General features: G+C 46.3%; 1 protein-coding gene across 14 annotated transcripts in view; it reads right to left on the bottom strand.

Moving 5' to 3' along the window:
• The window catches only part of LOC144309644 (outer dynein arm-docking complex subunit 2-like), a 266,940-nt gene extending 249,243 nt beyond the window's left edge, over nucleotides 1–17,697 (bottom strand). For 3 of the 14 annotated variants that reach the window (XR_013375578.1, XM_077890718.1, XM_077890726.1), the window contains exons 1-6: nucleotides 15,606–15,752; nucleotides 11,104–11,221; nucleotides 10,973–11,003; nucleotides 10,314–10,373; nucleotides 6,039–6,166; nucleotides 4,792–4,945 (exon numbers count right to left, since the gene is read on the bottom strand). The gene's annotated coding sequence lies outside the window, so the exon portion shown is untranslated. Of the gene's footprint in view, nucleotides 1–4,791; nucleotides 4,946–6,038; nucleotides 6,167–10,313; nucleotides 10,374–10,972; nucleotides 11,004–11,103; nucleotides 11,222–15,605; nucleotides 15,755–17,678 lie in introns of those variants that run through there. The other 11 variants (XM_077890731.1, XM_077890732.1, XM_077890733.1 and 8 more) reach the window with 9 other exon arrangements.
• Nucleotides 17,698–17,974: the final 277 nt, after the last annotated feature.

Genomic DNA, 17,974 nt, shown 5'->3' with positions numbered 1-17,974 from the left:
CTGATACATGCTACAACATGGACAAACCTTGAAAGCATTGCATGGAGTGGTATAGTTACAAAAGGGCAAGTACTGTATAGTTCCACTTATGTGAACTATGTAAAACAGTTAAAATATAGAGACAAAGCGTAGAATGGTGGTTGCCGGAGCTGGGGGTGGGCAACAAGGGAAGGTAGCGCTTAACAGCCACAGAGTTTCTGTGTAGAGTGATGAGAAGGTTTTGGAAATAGAGAGTGGGGACGTTTGCACGACATTCTGAATATACCTAATGCCATTACATTGTACGTTAACATGGTAAAAATGGCAAATTTTATACATGTATCTTACCTTAAAGAAAAACTGAAAAATAAAAGCCAACTACATGTACATTATGAAACATTGTACTCCTTACAGCTAAAAGAGAAATCACACCACTGCCATTAAGATTATACAATGAGTCTCAAAATGAAAGACAAAAACTACATAATGAATGAAAATTATTGGCAGAATTCCTGTATGAGAGGACTGTTGCACATACAAAGTTCTGTACAATGCCATGAGACACAACATATTCAGCAACTTGTTTACATGGCATTTCTGTAAAGACTAAGATAATAATCACAATAAGATGATATATTAAACCTTTTTAAATGAAGTTTATTTTTATCTATTTTTAATTCTTTTTCCCTTATTTTTTGTATATTTGTTATTGGGCTTCGATTGGCCAACATATACTACAACACCCGATGCTCATCCCGTCAAGTGCCCCCCTCAGTGCCAGTCACCCTGTCACCCCAACCCCGGCCGACCTCCCCTTCCACCACCCCTTGTTCGTTTCCCAGAGTTAGGTGTCTCTTATGTGCTGTCACCCTCACTGATATTTCCCACTCATTTTCTTTCCTGTCCCCTTGAATCCCTTTCACTAGTTTTTATATTCCCCGAATGAATGAGACCATATGATGTTTGTCCCTCTCCGACTGACTTACTTCACTCAGAATAATATATTAAATCTAACAGACGACAGGGTAACAAATAGAGAATTTGCTTCTGTATCTCCCTCTAGATCTGGTCTAGTCTGATTCACCTGCTTCTTTTGTGTATAAATTTCTGTCACCAATTAACAGTATTTATTGAATACATACAGTACAGTACAGTCACTGCAGGAAAGTCTACTGCTATTACCCACTGTAATAAATAAAGCCATTCATTTGAAAAACTCAACAAAAGGAGAAATGACGGTTGGGCTTTTTGTAATAGCAAGAGTACGCAATGTAGCAGAGTCACTGGCTAACATGTAGTAAGTATGCTAGCAGATATTTACCTTACAAGAAAACTATTAATAGAACAGAAGTGAAAGCCCACCTCTAAGAGCTACTGTGAGAAATGCCACTAAGTGATTTTCCTGTTTAAAAATGAAAAATCCAGGGCAGCCCGGGTGGCTCTGCAGTTTAGCGCCAGCTTCGGTCCAGGGCCTGATCCTGGGGACCGGGGATCGAGTCCGACATCTGGCTCCCTGCTTGGAGTCTGCTTCACCCTCTGCCTGTGTCTCTGCCTCTCTCTCGCTGTGTGTGTGTCTCATGAATAAATAAAATCTTAAAAATTAAATAAAAATGAAATAAAAATGAAAACCCATTATTACATGAAGACGACTTTTTGCTTCATTCATAAATACTTGAGGAGCAGTAACAAGGACAAGAACAAGTGTCCTGGTTTAATTTAAGAATGAAGCTCTATGTACTGATCTCCCCCCAACAAAAGTTGTATCCAAATGCCAAATCACACGCTGCTTTCTGTTCACACAGAACAGCTTGCGGTCAGCCACATACCTAATGAGCTTGATTTGCTATGGAAGAGAACTGTAAAAATAAAAACATGATCCATTCAAAACTCCAGAGTATACCTCATTTTGGAAGCCATTTGAAGAAAAAAGAGCAAGTTGAAGATGCTGATTTTCCATGATGAAATACACTCAACATCAAAAGGGAAAAATAATTCATGTTTTAAATGAAATATGAAAACAAAACATTTGTAGGACATTGGCAAGGCCAATAAAGTCCATTCTAGTTACTTCAAAGGGCTTCTGCAAGTGGCAATATTGCAGTGATATAGTCAAAACCTTTCTTCTTTCAAATCTACTGCTTTAAGAATGGAACTTCATGCTTTTGATGTTGGAAATAAAGGTTAACCAGGTTTCTTAAGATGAGCCTATGGTATAAACAATTTGAATGTTGGCCAAACATTTTTTTTCTTTTTTTTTTTAATAAATTTATTTTTTATTGGTGCTCAATTTGCCACCATACAGAATAACACTCAGTGCTCATCCCATCAAGTAAGTGCCCCCATCAGTACCCGCCACCCAGTTACCCCCACCTGCCACCCACCTCCCCTTCAACTACCCCTAGTTCGTTTCCCAGAGTTAGGAGTCTGTCATGTTCTGTCTCCCTTTCTGATATTTCCCACTCATTTTTTCTTTCCCCTTTAATCCCTTTCATTATTTTTTATATTCCCCAAATGAATGAGACCATAAAATGTTTGTCCTTCTCCGATGGACTTATTTCACACAGCATAATACCCTCCAGGTCCATCCACGTCGAAACAAATGATGGGTATTGGTCATTTCTAATGGCTGAGTAATATTCCATTGTATACATAAACCACATCTTCTTTACCCATTCATCTTTCGATGGACACCGAGGCTCCTTCCACAGTTTAGCTATTGTGGACACCGCTGCTAGAAACATCGAGGTGCAAGTGTCCTGGGGTTTCATTGCATTTGTATCTTTGGGATAAATCCCTAGCAGTGCAATTGCTGGGTCCTAGGGCAGGTCTATTTTTAACTCTTTGAGGAACCTCCACACAGTTTTCCAGGGTGGCTGCACCATTGCACATTCCTACCAACAGTGCAAGAGGGTTCCCTTTTCTCCGCATCCTCTCCAACTTTTGTGGTTTCCTGCCTTGTTAATCTTCCCCATTCTCACTGGTGTGAGGTGGTATCTCATTGTGGTTTTGATTTGTATTTCTCTGATGGCCAGTGATGCGGAGCATTTTCTCATGTGCTTCTTGGCCATGTCTGTGTCTTCCTCTGTGAGATTTCTGTTCATGTCTTTTGCCCGTATCTTGATTGGATTGTTTGTTTCTTTGCTGTTGAGTTTAAGAAGTTCTTTACAGATCTTGGATACTAGGCCTTTAACTGAGAAGTCATTTGCCAATATCTTCTGCCATTCTGTAGTTGTCTTTTAGTTTTGTTGACTGTATCTTTTGCTGTGCAAAAGCTTCTTACCTTGATGAAGTCCCCATAGTTCATTTTTGCTTTTGTTTCTCTTGCCTTCATGGATGTATCTTGCAAGAAGTTACTGTGGCCAAGTTCGAAAAGGGAGTTGCCTATGTTTTCCTCTAGGATTTTGATGGATTCTTCTTTCACATTTAGATCTTTCATCATTTTATCTTTGTATATGGTGCAAGAGAGTGGTCTAGTTTCATTCTTCTGCATGTGGATGTCCAATTTTCCAGCACCATTTACTGAAGAGACTGTCTTTTTTCCAGTGGATAGTCTTTCCTCCTTTGTCAAATATTAGTTGACCATAAAGTTGAGGGTCCACTTCTGGATTCTCATTTCTGTTCCATTGATCTATGTGTCTGTTTTTGTGCCAGTACCACACTGTCTTGATGACCACGGCTTTGTAGTACAACCTGAAATCTGGCATTGTGATGCCCATGGCTATGGTTTTCTTTTTTAAGATTCCCCTGGCTATTTGGGGTTTTTTCAGATTCCACACAAATCTTTTTTTTTTTTTTTAATTTTTTTATTTATTATTTATGATAGTCACAGAGAGAGAGAGAGAGAGAGAGGCGGAGACACAGGCAGAGGGAGGAGCAGGCTCCATGCCTCGGGAGCCCGATGTGGGATTCGATCCCGGGTCTCCAGGATCGCGCCCTGGGCCAAAGATAGGCGCCAAACCGCTGCGCCACCCAGGGATCCCGCACACAAATCTTATAATACTTTGTTCCAACTCTCTGAAGAAGTCCATGGCATTTTGATAGGGATTGTATTAAACGTGTAAATTGGGATCCCTGGGTGGCGCAGCGGTTTAGCACCTGCCTTTGGCCCAGGGCGTGATCCTGGAGACCCGGGATCGGGCTCCCGGTGCATGGAGCCTGCTTCTCCCTCTGCCTGTGTCTTTGCCTCTCTCTCTCTCTCTCTGTGACTATCATAAGTAAATAAAAATTAAAAAATAAATAAAAATAAACGTGTAAATTGCCTTGGGTGATCACTGACATTTTCACAATATTAATTCTTCCAATCCTTGAGCATGGAGTATTTTTCCATCACTTTGTGTCTTCCTCACTTTCTTTCAGAAGTGTTCTGTAGTTTTTAGGGTATACATCCTTTACCTATTTGGTTAGGTTTATTCCTAGGCATCTTATGCTTTTGGGTGCAATTGTAAAAGGGATTGACTCCGTAATTTCTCTTTCTTCAGTCTCATTGTTAGTGTACAGAAATGCCACTGAATTCTGGGCATTGATTTTGTATCCTGCCACACTTGGGCCGAACATTTTTAAAAGAAGTAAACAGAACTTATTTAAAAGAAAAAAAGTTATGTATGTATTGAAGTCTTTAAAAGAGCCAGAGGAAAAAAACATGCTTTGAAAGATTACTTCAAATCAGAGATCCTGACAGCTGACCTCTAACTAGAAATTTTAGGAATAATCATTTCATCATCTTTCACTATACTGAAATATAAATAGATAGATGATAGATAGATAGATAGATAGATAGAGAGATAGATACACAGATAGATAACAAGAGCCTACCTAGCATTCTTTGCTTACTAAAAATGCCATTCAAGAAGACGCAGGTGGCCTGGGTCGAGGTCCTGGGATCAAGTCCCTTGTTGGGCTCCCTGCTTGGAGCCTGCTTCTCCCTCTGCCTGTGTGTCTGCCTCTCTCACGACTAAATAAATAAAATCTAAAAAAAAAAAAAAAGAACACAGGCAAACAGGGAGATCATTCAAGATAGTCACATAAAAACTTCTGAAATCCTTTCCCTCAACAGACACAATATATCTACAGCTACATATAAAACAATTATCTCTGAGCAGGACAGCTACTCCACAACGAAGAATTAAACAGACAGGGAGGAGAGACAGATGTAGTTGTATTTTTGCCGAAAACCTCACCTCCCCCCATGCAACGACCTATGGAGGAGGGGTTGCACAAATACAGAACCCCTCCCTGAGGGAGGGAATCTGTACTACTCATCAGGCACCATGACCCATGGGAGATGCACCAGACAGACAGCCCCCAAAGCACCTGGCTTTGGAAACCAGTGGAGCTTCCGTCCAGGAGACTCCTAGGGCTGTACTGAGTGCAGGCTCTGCTTTTACAGGGCTCACAATCAGACTCATTTGCCTCAGGACCCAGTACAAAAGCACCAGTTTGAAAGGAGCCTAGACCAGATGTGAAGGGGTTCCATTTGCTAATCTTAAAGCATCTACCAGAAGGGCAAAAGCCCACTCAGATTCCCTCCAAAGACAAAAGATACCGGAGGGTGCCATATTTACGCTTTCTCTACCTTGCTACTGCCAATGCTGGCAGGAGCTATTTTTGCATTCCCATAACCTTCTAGTACCTCCTTCCCCCTCCATACTGCTGCCACGGCCCTGCCAGAAGCAGGAGGCCAGTGCCCTGACCTCTAGTTACACTCCCACTGCCAGAGGCCTCCAAGCCAGCAGGTACATGCAACCCACACAGGGGATGCCTACTGAATATGAGACTCTGGGGCCAGGGTGGATTGTGTTTGTGAGCCCCACAGGTCTAGAATAATTGGGGAAACAGTATGAGAGACAACCAAACACTGAAGCAAGGCTACTATAAACAAAAATGTTCACCCACACACAGCCACACCTTCAGGACTAGAAGAGATAGCTGTTTCACCTAACACAAAGACATACATACATACAAAGTCAGGCAACATGAGGAAACAGATAAACATGTTCCCAATGAAAGACCAGGATTAAACCCCAGAAAAACTCAACAAAGTGGGTATAGACCAAATGTACCTCAAAATGTAAGGCCACGTATGACCAGTGCACAGCTAGCATCATGCTCAACAGGGAAAAGCTTCCTGCTTAACATCAGGAACAAGGCGAGGATGCTAACACAGTATTGGAAGTCTTGGCCACAGCAGCTAGGAAGGAAAAAGAAAGAAATTGGAACCAAATTGTAAAGGAAGAAGTAAAACCATCACTGTTTGTAGATGATACAATTTTATACACAGAAAACCCTAACGACTCTGTGGAAAAAAAAGACTGTTAGAACATTAGTTCTAACCTTATTTCTAAATAAATTCAGTAAAGTTGCAGGTACAAAACTGATATACACAATTCTGTCACACTTGTGTACACCAACAACAAACTATCAGGAAGAGAGACTAAGAAAACAAATCCCATTTAAAATTGCATGAAAAAATACCCAAGAATAAATTTAACCAAGGAGGTGAATGATCTATACTCTGAAAACTATAGGACACTGAGGAGAGACAATGACACTAATAAGTGGAAAGATATTCCATGCTCATGAAGAATATTGCAAAAATGTCCATACTGACCAGAGCAATCTACAGAGTCAAGGCAATCTCTATTGAAATTCTAGTGGCATTTTTCACAGAAATACAACAATCGTAAGATTTGTATAGAACCACAAAAGATCCCAAGCAGCCAAAGCAAATCTTGAGAAAGGACAAGTCTGAGACATTACACTCCTTGAATTCAAGCTGTAGTATCTAACAACTAAAGTAATCAAAATGTATGGTATTGGCATAAAAACACACACACAGATTCGTGGGACAGAAAAGAGAGCCCCGAAATAAACCCAGCCATATAAGGCCAATTACTTTACAAGAAAAGAGGCAAGAATATACAACGGAGAAAGACAATCTCTTCAATAAATGGTGCTGGGAAACCTAGACACCTACATATAAAAGACTGAAACTGGGCCATCATCTCACACCATACAAAGAAATTAACTCAAAATGGATTAAAGACTGGAATGAAAATCCTGAAATCATTAAACTCCTAGAAGAAAACATGGGTCGTAAGCTCTCTGACATCACTCTTGGAGATTTTTTTTTTCCTTTTTGGATCTTATGATTCCAAAGGCAGTGGCATCAAAAAACAAAAATAAATTAATGAGATAACATAAAACTAAAAAGCTTCTGCACAGCAAAGGAAATCATCAACAACAAAAAAGGCAATCTACCGAATAGAAGGAAGAAGAACTGCCAATTCTATCCAATAAGGGGTTAACAGCCAAAATATATACAGAAATTCATATAGCTCAATATCAACAAGAAACAAACAATTCAATATTAAAAAATGGACAGAGGATCTGAATAGACGTTTTCCCAAAGACGACATACTGATCACCAACAGGCACACGGGAAGATGCTCAACATCACAAATCATCAGAGTAATGCAAATCAAAATCACAGTGAGATATCGCTTCACACCTCTGAGAAAGGCCAATATCAGAAAGACAAGAAAAAATAAGTACTGATGAGGCTGTGGGCAAAGGGGGACCCTAGTGCACCGTTGGTGAGGTTGTAAATTGGTGCGGCCACCACAGAAAATAATCTGGAGAACAGTCAAAAACTTAAAAATACAACTCCCACATGATCCTGCAATTCCACTTTTGGGTATTTATCTGAAGATTCAAAAGGATACATGTACCTCTATGTTCACTGCAGCATTATTTACAATAGCCAAGATATGGAAATAACCAAAGTGTCCTTCCTTTGAGGGATGAATGGGAAAAGATTTACACACACACACACACACACACACACACACGAATACTATTCAGCAAAAAAAAAAAAAAAAAAAAAAAAAGGAATACTATTCAGCCATAAAATAAATTAGCCATTTGCAACTGGCATGAATCTGAAGGGTATTATGCTAAGTGAAAAAAGTCAGACAGAGAAAGACAGATATGGTATGATTTAACTTATACCTGAAACTAAACAACAAATAAAGTCAGAAATACAGAGAATACATGGGTGGTTGCCAAAAGGGAAGGGGGTGAGGCTGTGTGGGTAAAAACGGATAAAGGGGATCAAGAGTCCCATCATCCTCTTACAAAATGAATTTACGCACAGCATGGTGACTATAGTCAATAATAACATATTGCAAATTTGAAAGTTGTTTTCAGAAAATACGTCTGAAAAGTTCTTAGCACAAGAAAACAAATGGCGTGACTGTGCATGCAGAGAGATGTTAACTAGACTTACTATGGTGTTCATTGTGCAAGATATACAAATGCCAAATTTTATGTTGCACGCCTGAAACTAGTGTGTCATATATCGATTATAATTTAATAAAACGAAAAAAAAAATGGAAGGAAATAAAAACATGTACTGATTCACTGAAAGACATAGTTTGATAGCCACAAACCCTCAATACAGGAGATTCTAGAGCTTTTTTACATTAAACAGGTGAAAAATCAGCCTGGATGACAAGGCTGAGCTGTAAGATTGGGACTAGAACAAACAAAATGGTGGTTATACTAAATGAATAATGACGTTGATGTAAAGCAAAATAAGGATGTCTTCAAGGTTGTGAGGGGTTTTTGTTTTTCTGTTTGTTTTCTAGAGAGAATTAAAATACAGGACACAATAGCACTGAAGTTGGCAGGAAAGTATATGCGGCAAAAGTGCGCTAAGATTTCTGGATCTTTTCCAGATGACAATAGACAGATTAAGATAGGATTTTATAATAAAGGATTCATGTCATAATTTCTAAGGTAGCCACTCAAATAACAGAAAGAGAATGTTTTAACTTCTCAACTGTATGCAGGGAAAACCCTAACCAATCCAAAAGAAACAAAGAAAAATCAGGACAAGAAAACACAAAATACGTCAGATTTTAAATTATAAAGATCATACGTCATAATGAACTGTAGTGAAGATATTCTAGCTGAAAGTAAAGACTTCTGACTTGTTACCTCAGAAAGCTCCAACTGTAATTCACAAAAGCTGTAATAAAGCAGGAATATGGAATAGTTGACAATAAAAGGATAGGAAAAGATATCCTGCAAATGGCAACAAAAACATATCTACTTTAAAATAAACTCTATTAAAAAGTATAAAGTGTAGTAATTCACCAGCAAAATAACAAATTTATATTTAATAACAAATTTAAATATATACAACAAAAAATGAACAGAGGGAGCCTGGGTGGCTCAGCCGGTTAAGCACCTGCCTTCAACTCCCGACAAGATTCCAGGGTCCTGGAATCAAGGCCCACATCAGGGTCCTTGCTCCAGGGGGGAGCCTGCTTCTCCCTCTCTCTCTCTCTCTGCCTGTCACTCCTCCTGCTTCTTCAGTGTCCGATAAATGAATTAAATTAAAAAAAAAAAACCACAAAAAAAAACTGAACAGAACTGCAAGAAGAAAACCATGGTCATAATGGGAAACTTTTTTACCATACTTCTCTTGGTAACAGAGAATAAACGAACAAAAATCAGTGAAAACACAGAATATTTGAATAGGTTTACAAACTTGATCTACAGACACATACAGAAAACTATACTTAATGACTGCAGAATATACCTTCTTTTTAGACACAGACAGGATACATTACAGATATTGAATATGTAGCTGGCCGTAAAGTGTAAACACATTTCAAAGGACTGAAATAATGCAAATTAGGTTTTCTGACCTCAAAGCAATTAAGGTAGAAATCAGGAACAAGATAGATTAAAAAAATCCTTATTTGTAAATTCAAGAAGTCTAAGTAAGCAACTACAAAATGATTCTAAGTTAAGAAAACCAGTACCTTGGGAGAAATGGCCTTAAATGCTAACGTTAGGAAAAGAAGAAGGTTGAAAATTTATGAACAAACGTTCATAACAAGAAAAAGAATTTTTTTTAAAAAAGTCAATGAAATAAAAACTAATATACAATGAGGAAAATTAATAAGGCCAAAGGTTTATATCTAAAAAGACTAATGCCAAAACTCTGGCAATATTGAGGAAAGAGAAGAAAGGGCAATAAGTACCAATATCAGGACCAAGAAGAAAAACAATTAGCATAGAAACTGCACATGTGAAATATTATAAGCAACCTTTTCAGAAATTTGACAATGTAGTTGAAATGGACCAAATCTTAGAAAAATATGAATCATTAAAACTAATCAAGAAGAAATAGAAAGCCTAAACGTTCTTGTCATCTTTAAAATAGTTACCAATATCCTTATCAAAAAGAAAACATCCAGGCCCAAGGAACCCGACAAGTCAGTTCTGCTAAAGGACAAACGAACTTCAGTCTTTCATAAACTTACCCACAGAAGAGTAGAGACTTCCACCTCACAACATAAGGCTACCCAGGATATTGTGAAGATCTGATGAGAGAGATAAGAAAGCAAAATTATGGGCTGAAGTCTCATAAAAGGAGACATTAAAGTTCTAAATAAACTAGGAGTCAACTAACTCCAGCAGATTATATGTAAAGGAGAACAAATCATGAACAAATTAGGTTATCTCAAATAATAGTCCAATGATAGCCAGTTGAACAGTCAAAAATCAGTAAAAAAAAAAAATGTCAAAAACCAAAGAACTTTCCTATGTTGAGACTGACAGGAAACAAATCATATGATCATTACAATAAATAAATAAAAAGCAAAAAAAAAATTTAAAAAAAAAAAAATAAATAAATAAATAAAAAGCACTTGACAAAGTCCAATGGCTAGTCATTTAAAAAGTCATTTTACACAGAATAAACGGAAACTTCTTAAATTGAGTAAACGGCAAATATGAAAAAAATAATCTAGAGCAAATATGACAAAGAAGAAATGTTGAGAGAATTTCTTTTGAGATCCAGATTCACACATAATAAACAAAAATCTAGAGTAGCGAAATCAAAGTGAAAATGAAAAAGGGAATAGCTTTTTGGTCACACATTAAGGAAATGTTTCATGAATACAATTCAGGAATCACTAACCTAAAGGAAAATGGTGCTCGACGAGTAACTTCTGCATAGAGAGTAGGGGAGGACAGAACAAAGCATGAGATGACAAAATATTTTTCCATATGTTTTCCCACCAAGAGAATCTGACATCAGCATGGTTTTACCTTTACCGGTGAATGCAGGCTTTTCTCACCAAACATATCCCAGAGGAAGGTCAGGTCTTCCTGGCTGTCCACACGTGGCCCCAGCCGGCCTGCACAACAGCCAACAGCTCATACAGACCTAGAAAGTGAAAATAAAACACAAAGCGTAACCATAGAGTGATCTCATTAATTTCACTTAAGGTGTGTGTGAAGGATGGCTGGAACATGTCGTTTTTACTGGATCAGTAATCTGGGCCATCAAGCAGAATGCTTCTCCGCGGAAGCCAAGGAACCTTTTTGATTTTTAAAGCCCAAATATGTAGCATCAACAGGCTAGCCTAACCTTTCCTTTGTCAACATTCTCCAGGCATCCAAGCGGACACAACCCGAGGCAGAAAACGTGTACAAGCTTTCAGAGGAAGAAGAAAACTAAATCGTCACTACATTTGCCTCAGTGTTAGCCAAAGATCAAAAGGAGTCATGAATAGGAAAAACTCCTTAGAAGAGCAGAAAATTGATAGAGTGGCCCATTAAAAAGGTTTTGTGGTTTCCAAAGAGTTCCTAATGATATATAGCTTCAAAACCATCTGCGTTATCTACATCCAAATTCAAGTTCCAAAAAGCTAAGGCCTATTAAGCCATACGTGGTGTTGCTTTCTTGTAGCTGCTCATTTTTCAAAAAGCAACAACCACAAGCTACACAGAACTGAGTTTACCTTTAACTCCAATCTGGGCGTATGCCGTACCCTCTGAAAGAGTTAAGGAAAAGGATGCAGGTTCCTCGGGGCCCTCCTCACTAGAAGCTTCCTGGGGCTAGACAGTAGCACCCTGTTCCACCAGTAGCCTGTTGCAGAAACCCTCCCACCTCCTTTGGGGCCCATCAGACTCCTGTCCAAGAACTGTTACGACAGTGCCTGCCCGGGGCCTCTGCAGGGAGGTGACCTAGAAGAAGTCAGTATCAACTCTCAGCACACGTTTCACTTTCCAGTGGGATTATACGAGGTAAAAAGGAGAAACTTCCTTTTATTTCTGTCTGCTGTCTACAAGAGCACCGAAACCTCCTGGGATCTACGACACAGGAGCGTGCTGTTATTCCTGCTCTGAAGTGCTGCTGTTCATCACAGGGACAGCTTTACAAGATATGTAACTAGCAAAGAATCATAAATTATGGCCTGCTGATTAGTCTATCTATTATCTTCCTAAAGTATTATCATATTCTGATAATCAGTGATCATTCACCAAATGTATTCGCTTTGCCTTGGAAAGCTGGATCTGTAACATGAGACGTTAAACTCCAACATTCCTGGGACTGCATGTGGCCAAAAAGATCTATTCTACTTTAGGGGGAAGAAAATGTCTCCCTATTACATTCTTAAGTATTCTTGATGATTTACACTTATTCCCTTAAAAACCTGGCATCATGCCTAAGCTAGCTCTTATTGATGATTTCATAAAACTATTTGTAAGGTGTCCCAACATAATTCGATGTATAATAATGCAGGTCTCACTTTACACGTACACAGATACACACAACTTTAAAAACATGACAATTGCCAAGATCAGCGATTAAGGTCAGAGGTTCAAATTGAAAATTAGGTAAAAAGGAGGTAGAATTTCGCTATTTTATTATTGATTTAGGAGCAACAAAAGGAATTCCTTGTTCCTTGGAAATATGGTTAGTTTAATTAATAATACTAGTTCAACTATAACATAATTTATGAGGTATAGTTCTGGGGGGGGGGGGCAATAACTGAGGTAATGTATTAGAACAGCCCCGGCATATGGTAAATAGTCTATTTCATATGTAACTTAGTGAGCTTCAGCTATTGTTGTTATTCCTGTTATTCATCAGGACTATTATTTTTTTTAGGATTAATTTATTTTACAGAGAGGCAGGGGACAGGGGCAGAGGGAGACAGAATCTTAAGCAGACTCCACGCTCAGCATGGAGCTTGACACGAAGCTCCAAATCATGACCCTGATCATGGCTGGAGCTGAGACCAAAAGTCAGACACAAAACCCACTGCACCACCCAGGAGTGTCCATCACTACTGCTATTGAAAAATCAAAACTCTGAGTCAAACAGACCTAGATTCAAACCAGGTCTATACTTCATTTACCCCCCATAACTTACCTCAGCCTTCTTTCCATATGTTCAAAAGAAACGGAATCTACACCTATAGTAAACTGGACAGGAAAAAATATACATACGTATGCAGATACACAAGTGTGTGCATATAACACAGGTAAAATCTGAAAAAGCCTAAGGGACTGCATCAGTGACGATGTACCCACGTGGTTACCATAACTATGCGAGATGTCACCACTGGAGGAAGCAGGGTCAAGGGTACACGGGATCTGTATTATGTCTTCCAACACATGAATCCACAGTTATCTCAAAGTACAGTTAAAGCAAGAGGAGAAGTGGTGGTTAACATTGTTATAAGAATGCAAGGGAACAAGGCACGTAGTCCTGTGGTTGGCACAAAAGAGGCATTTGATGAATTTTTAAAAGATTTTATTTATTCATGAGACGGACAGAGAGAGAGAGAGAGAGAGACAGGCAGAGACATAGGCAGAAAGAGAAGCAGGCTCCATGCAGGCAGCCCAAAGTGGGACTCGATCCCGGGACTCCAGGATCACACCCTGGGCTGAAGGCTGACACTTCAGCACTGAGCCACCCAGGCGTCCCTGATAAAAACGTTTTAAAAATTGGGCAGCCCGGGTGGCTCAGCAGTTTAGCACTGCCTTTGGGCCAGGGCTTGATCCTGGAGACCCAGGATCAAGTCCCACTGTGGACTCCCTGCATGGAGCCTGCTTCTCCCTCTGCCTGTGTCTCTAACTCTCTCTCTGTCTCTGTGTGGCTCTCTTATGAATGAATAAAATCTTAAAAAAAAAAGAGTTTTAAAAAATAATAAAGTGATTTCTTAAGACTTCCTCAAGTGGCAACTGCCCCTTACTAGAATTCTGTCTATACCTTTACTCCACTTCAAAAAGTTTGGTTCTCGAATGAACCACCAAGAGGAGCAGAGGAATAAGCATCCGCATAAAACACATAAAGTGAAAGATCCCTATAATTTCTAATCTGTGGATGAAACCTGAAAGGCGTCTGGGGGAGTAACCAAATAGCAAATCACTTTGAGATTGATGACATATGCCTTATTATATAAGTTAAAATAGGAAACACAGGGACATCTGGGTGATTAAGAAGCTGAGCGTCTAACTTTGGCTCAGGGCGTGATTCTGGCCCAGGACCCAGCCCCACATTGGGCTTCCTATGGGGAGCCTGCTTCTCCCTCTGCCTGGGTCTCTGCCTCTCACTGTCTCTCTCACAAATCAATAAGTAAAACCTTTTACAAATAAAATAGAAAACACATCTAAAAAATCAACTTCTGAAGATAATCGATTTCTTTTTAATTATACGGCCCCGATATTTAAACTATGGCTTTTCAAAATCATCAACAAGGAAAAAATTTTAAAAAGCAACAGATAAGTACTAGGAGATCATGAAAACCAGCCCATCGCAGTCTGCGCCGCACCCATGCCCCGGCAGCACGTGGTCCGGGAGGCCCCGCCAGCGAGACAGCCAGCCCGGGCGAGGGAGGAGGCCGCCGCGTGCAGCCCGCTACCGTGGCCCCTGCTGCTCTGGGTCCCTGCCCGCTCCCCGCCCGCGGCCCCGGCGGTTCGCACCTTCCTCAGCGCCGACATCCTCGAGCGCTCTGAGTTCAGAAGGCGAAGGGCGACATGCGTTGTGGCCCGTCCGTCCATCCGCACCGCCAGCCAACAATCCGCGGGGCCGGGGCCGCCGCCGCCGCCGCCACGCGTCCCACCGCGCTCCAGCCCCGCACACGCTCGGAGCCCCCCGCCGGCGCCTGCGCACTGGGCGCCCCGGAGGCCTGGTGCGCTGGGGGCCGCCCGGCGCGCGGAGGCACCTGGGAAGGGCCAGGCAAGCGCGGGGAGCCCAGGCAAGCGCCGCGCCTCCGCCACCCCGCAGCCCGCGGGCAGTCCCCGCCCCGAATGCCACCTGTGGCGCGGGCTCGCCGGGTGCCCTATGCGGCCGTTAGCCTGAGGCGCGTGCTGCTCGCTGGCCGCAACAAGGTCCCAGCGCCGCAGCGCGGCCGGTGCCAGGGCGAAGCGAAGGTAGCGCGCGTCCCCCCAGGGGCGGTGCCCCGCAGCCGGAGGACGGACCGGACACTAGCTGCCTCGGGCGGCGTGGCCGGAGGCTCTCGAGCTGTCCAGAGACCGTCTGTCCGCCGCTGGCGCTGCCCTAAACACGAGCCGCTTCCGCCTGGGCCCCTGGGCCCTCGCGGCTGCCCCGCGGGAGCCGGACGCCGCCCCCTCCTCAGGCCCCGCAGCTCCTCCAGCCCGCCCGTCTGCCCGGAACAGTCCGCGCGGCACCCACGCCGCGGGAGTGCAGGGTCCGGGAAGCACCGCCGGCGAGGCACCAAGCCGCCGCGCGCAGCCCACGACCGGTCACCCCTGCAGCTCCGGGTCCCTGCCCGCGCCCCGCCCGCGGCCCGCACCTTCCTCAGCGCAGACATCCTCGGGTGCTCGGAGTTCAGCAGGCGCAGGGCGACAGGGCACACGGCCCGTCCATCCGCAGGGCTGGCCGTCAGTCCGGGGGACCGCGCTCGAGCGCAGTGCACGCTGGGAGCCCCCCGCCGGCGCCCGCGCACTGGTCGACCGGGAGGCCCCGCACGCTGGGGGCCGGCCTGAGTGCGGAGGCACCTGGGGAGGGGCCACACCCGCACCGGGGAGCCCAGGCAGCACCGCGCCCTGTCGTCCGGGGGGTCCTTCCGCCCCACCGCTCCCCCGCCGCCGCCGCCGCCGCCGCCACGCGCCCCACCGCGCTCCAGCCCGGCACACGCTCGGAGCCCTCCGCTGGCGCCTGCGCACTGGGCGCCCCGGAGGCTTGGCGCGCTGGGGGCCGGCCGGCGCGCGGAGGCATCTGGGGAAGGGCCAGGCAAGCGCGGGGAGCCCAGGCAGCGCCGAGCATGGCGTCCGGGGATCCTTCCGCCCCACCGCTCCCCCGCCCCTGCCGGCGCGCAGGCCCCACCCCGGATGCCACCTGTGGCGCGGGTCCCCTGGCGCTCAAGGCGGCGGTAGCCTGCAGCAAGTGCAGCTCGCCCGCAGCCCCACGGTCCCAGCGCGCCTGCGCGGCCGGTGCCAGGGCGACAGGAAGGTAGCGCGCGTCCCCCCAGGGGCGGTGCCCCGCATCCGGAGGACAGACCCGGCACTTGCTGCCTCGGGCGACGTGGACGGAGGCTCTCGAGCTGTCCAGGGACCGTCTGTCCACCGCTCGCGCTGCCCTAAACACGAGCCACTTCCGCCTGGGCCCCTGGGCCCTCGCCGCTGCCCCGCGGGAGCCGGACGCCGCCCCCTCCTCAGGCCCCGCAGCTCCTCCAGCCCGCCTGTCTGCCCGGAACAGTCCGCGCCGCACCCACGCCGCGGGAGTGCCGGGTCCGGGAAGCACCGCCGGCGAGGCACCAGGCCGCAGCGCGCAGACCACGACCGGTCACCCCTGCAGCTCGGGGTCCCTGCCCGCGCCCCGCCCGCGGCCCGTACCTTCCTCATCGCAGATATCCTCGGGCGCTCGGAGTTCAGCAGGCGCAGGGCGACAGGGCACACGGCCCGTCCATCCGCAGGGCTGGCCGTCAGTCCGGGGGACCGCGCTCGAGCGCAGTGCACGCTGGGAGCCCCCCGCCGGCGCCTGCGCACTGGTCGACCGGGAGGCCCCGCACGCTGGGGGCCGCCTGAGTGCGGAGGCACCTGGGGAGGGGCCACACCCGCACCGGGGAGCCCAGGCAGCACCGCGCCCTGTCGTCCGGGGGTCCTTCCGCCCCACCGCTCCCCCGCCGCCGCCGCCACGCGCCCCACCGCGCTCCAGCCCGGCACACGCTCGGAGCCCGCCGCTGGCGCCTGCGCACTGGGCGCCCCGGAGGCCTGGCGCGCTGGGGGCCGGCCGGCGCGCGGAGGCACCTGGGGAAGGGCCAGGCGAGCGCGGGGAGCCCAGGCAGCGCCGCGCCCTGTCGTCCGGGGTTCCTTCCGCCCCACCGCTCCCCCGCCCCTGCCGGCGCGCAGGCCCCGCCCCGGATGCCACCTGTGGCGCGGGTCCCCTGGCGCTCAAGGCGGCGGTAGCCTGCAGCAAGTGCAGCTCGCCCGCAGCCCCACGGTCCCAGCGCGCCTGCGCGGCCGGTGCCAGGGCGACAGGAAGGTAGCGCGCGTCCCCCCAGGGGCGGTGCCCCGCATCCGGAGGACAGACCCGGCACTTGCTGCCTCGGGCGACGTGGACGGAGGCTCTCGAGCTGTTCAGGGACCGTCTGTCCGCCGCTGGCGCTGCCCTAAACACGAGCCGCTTCCGCCTGGGCCCCTGGGCCCTCGCCGCTGCCGCGCGGGAGCCGGACGCCGCCCCCTCCTCAGGCACCGCAGCTCCTGCAACCCGCCCGTCTGCCCGGAACAGTCCGCGCCGCACCCACGCCGCGGGAGTGCAGGGTCCGGGAAGCACCGCCGGCGAGGCACCCAGGCGCCGCGAGGGACGAGGCCGCCGCGCAGCCCGCGACCGGTCGCCCCGGCAGCTCGGTCCCCGCGGCTCGCACCTTCCTCAGCGCTGACATCCTCGGGCGCTCGCGGTTCAGCAGGCGCAGGGCGACATGCTTTGTGGCCCGTCTGTCCGCAGGGTCGGCTGGCCGTCAGTCCGGGGGACCGCGCTCGAGCCCAGTGCACGCTGGGAGCCCCTCGCTGGCGCCTGCGCACTGGGGCCTCACGGGGTAAACAACCCCCACTGAGCCCTGCACCAGGCAGGGGGTTGAGCAGCTCCCCCAAGTGCTAACAACTGAAAATCAGCACAATAGACCCTCCCCCAGAAGACCAGCGAGAAGGACAGGGGAAAAAC

The sequence above is a fragment of the Canis aureus genome, unplaced genomic scaffold, assembly GCF_053574225.1.
Source record: "Canis aureus isolate CA01 unplaced genomic scaffold, VMU_Caureus_v.1.0 ptg000132l_RagTag, whole genome shotgun sequence".
NCBI lineage: Eukaryota > Metazoa > Chordata > Mammalia > Carnivora > Canidae > Canis > Canis aureus.
This window is presented reverse-complemented; position numbering and strand designations above follow the sequence as displayed.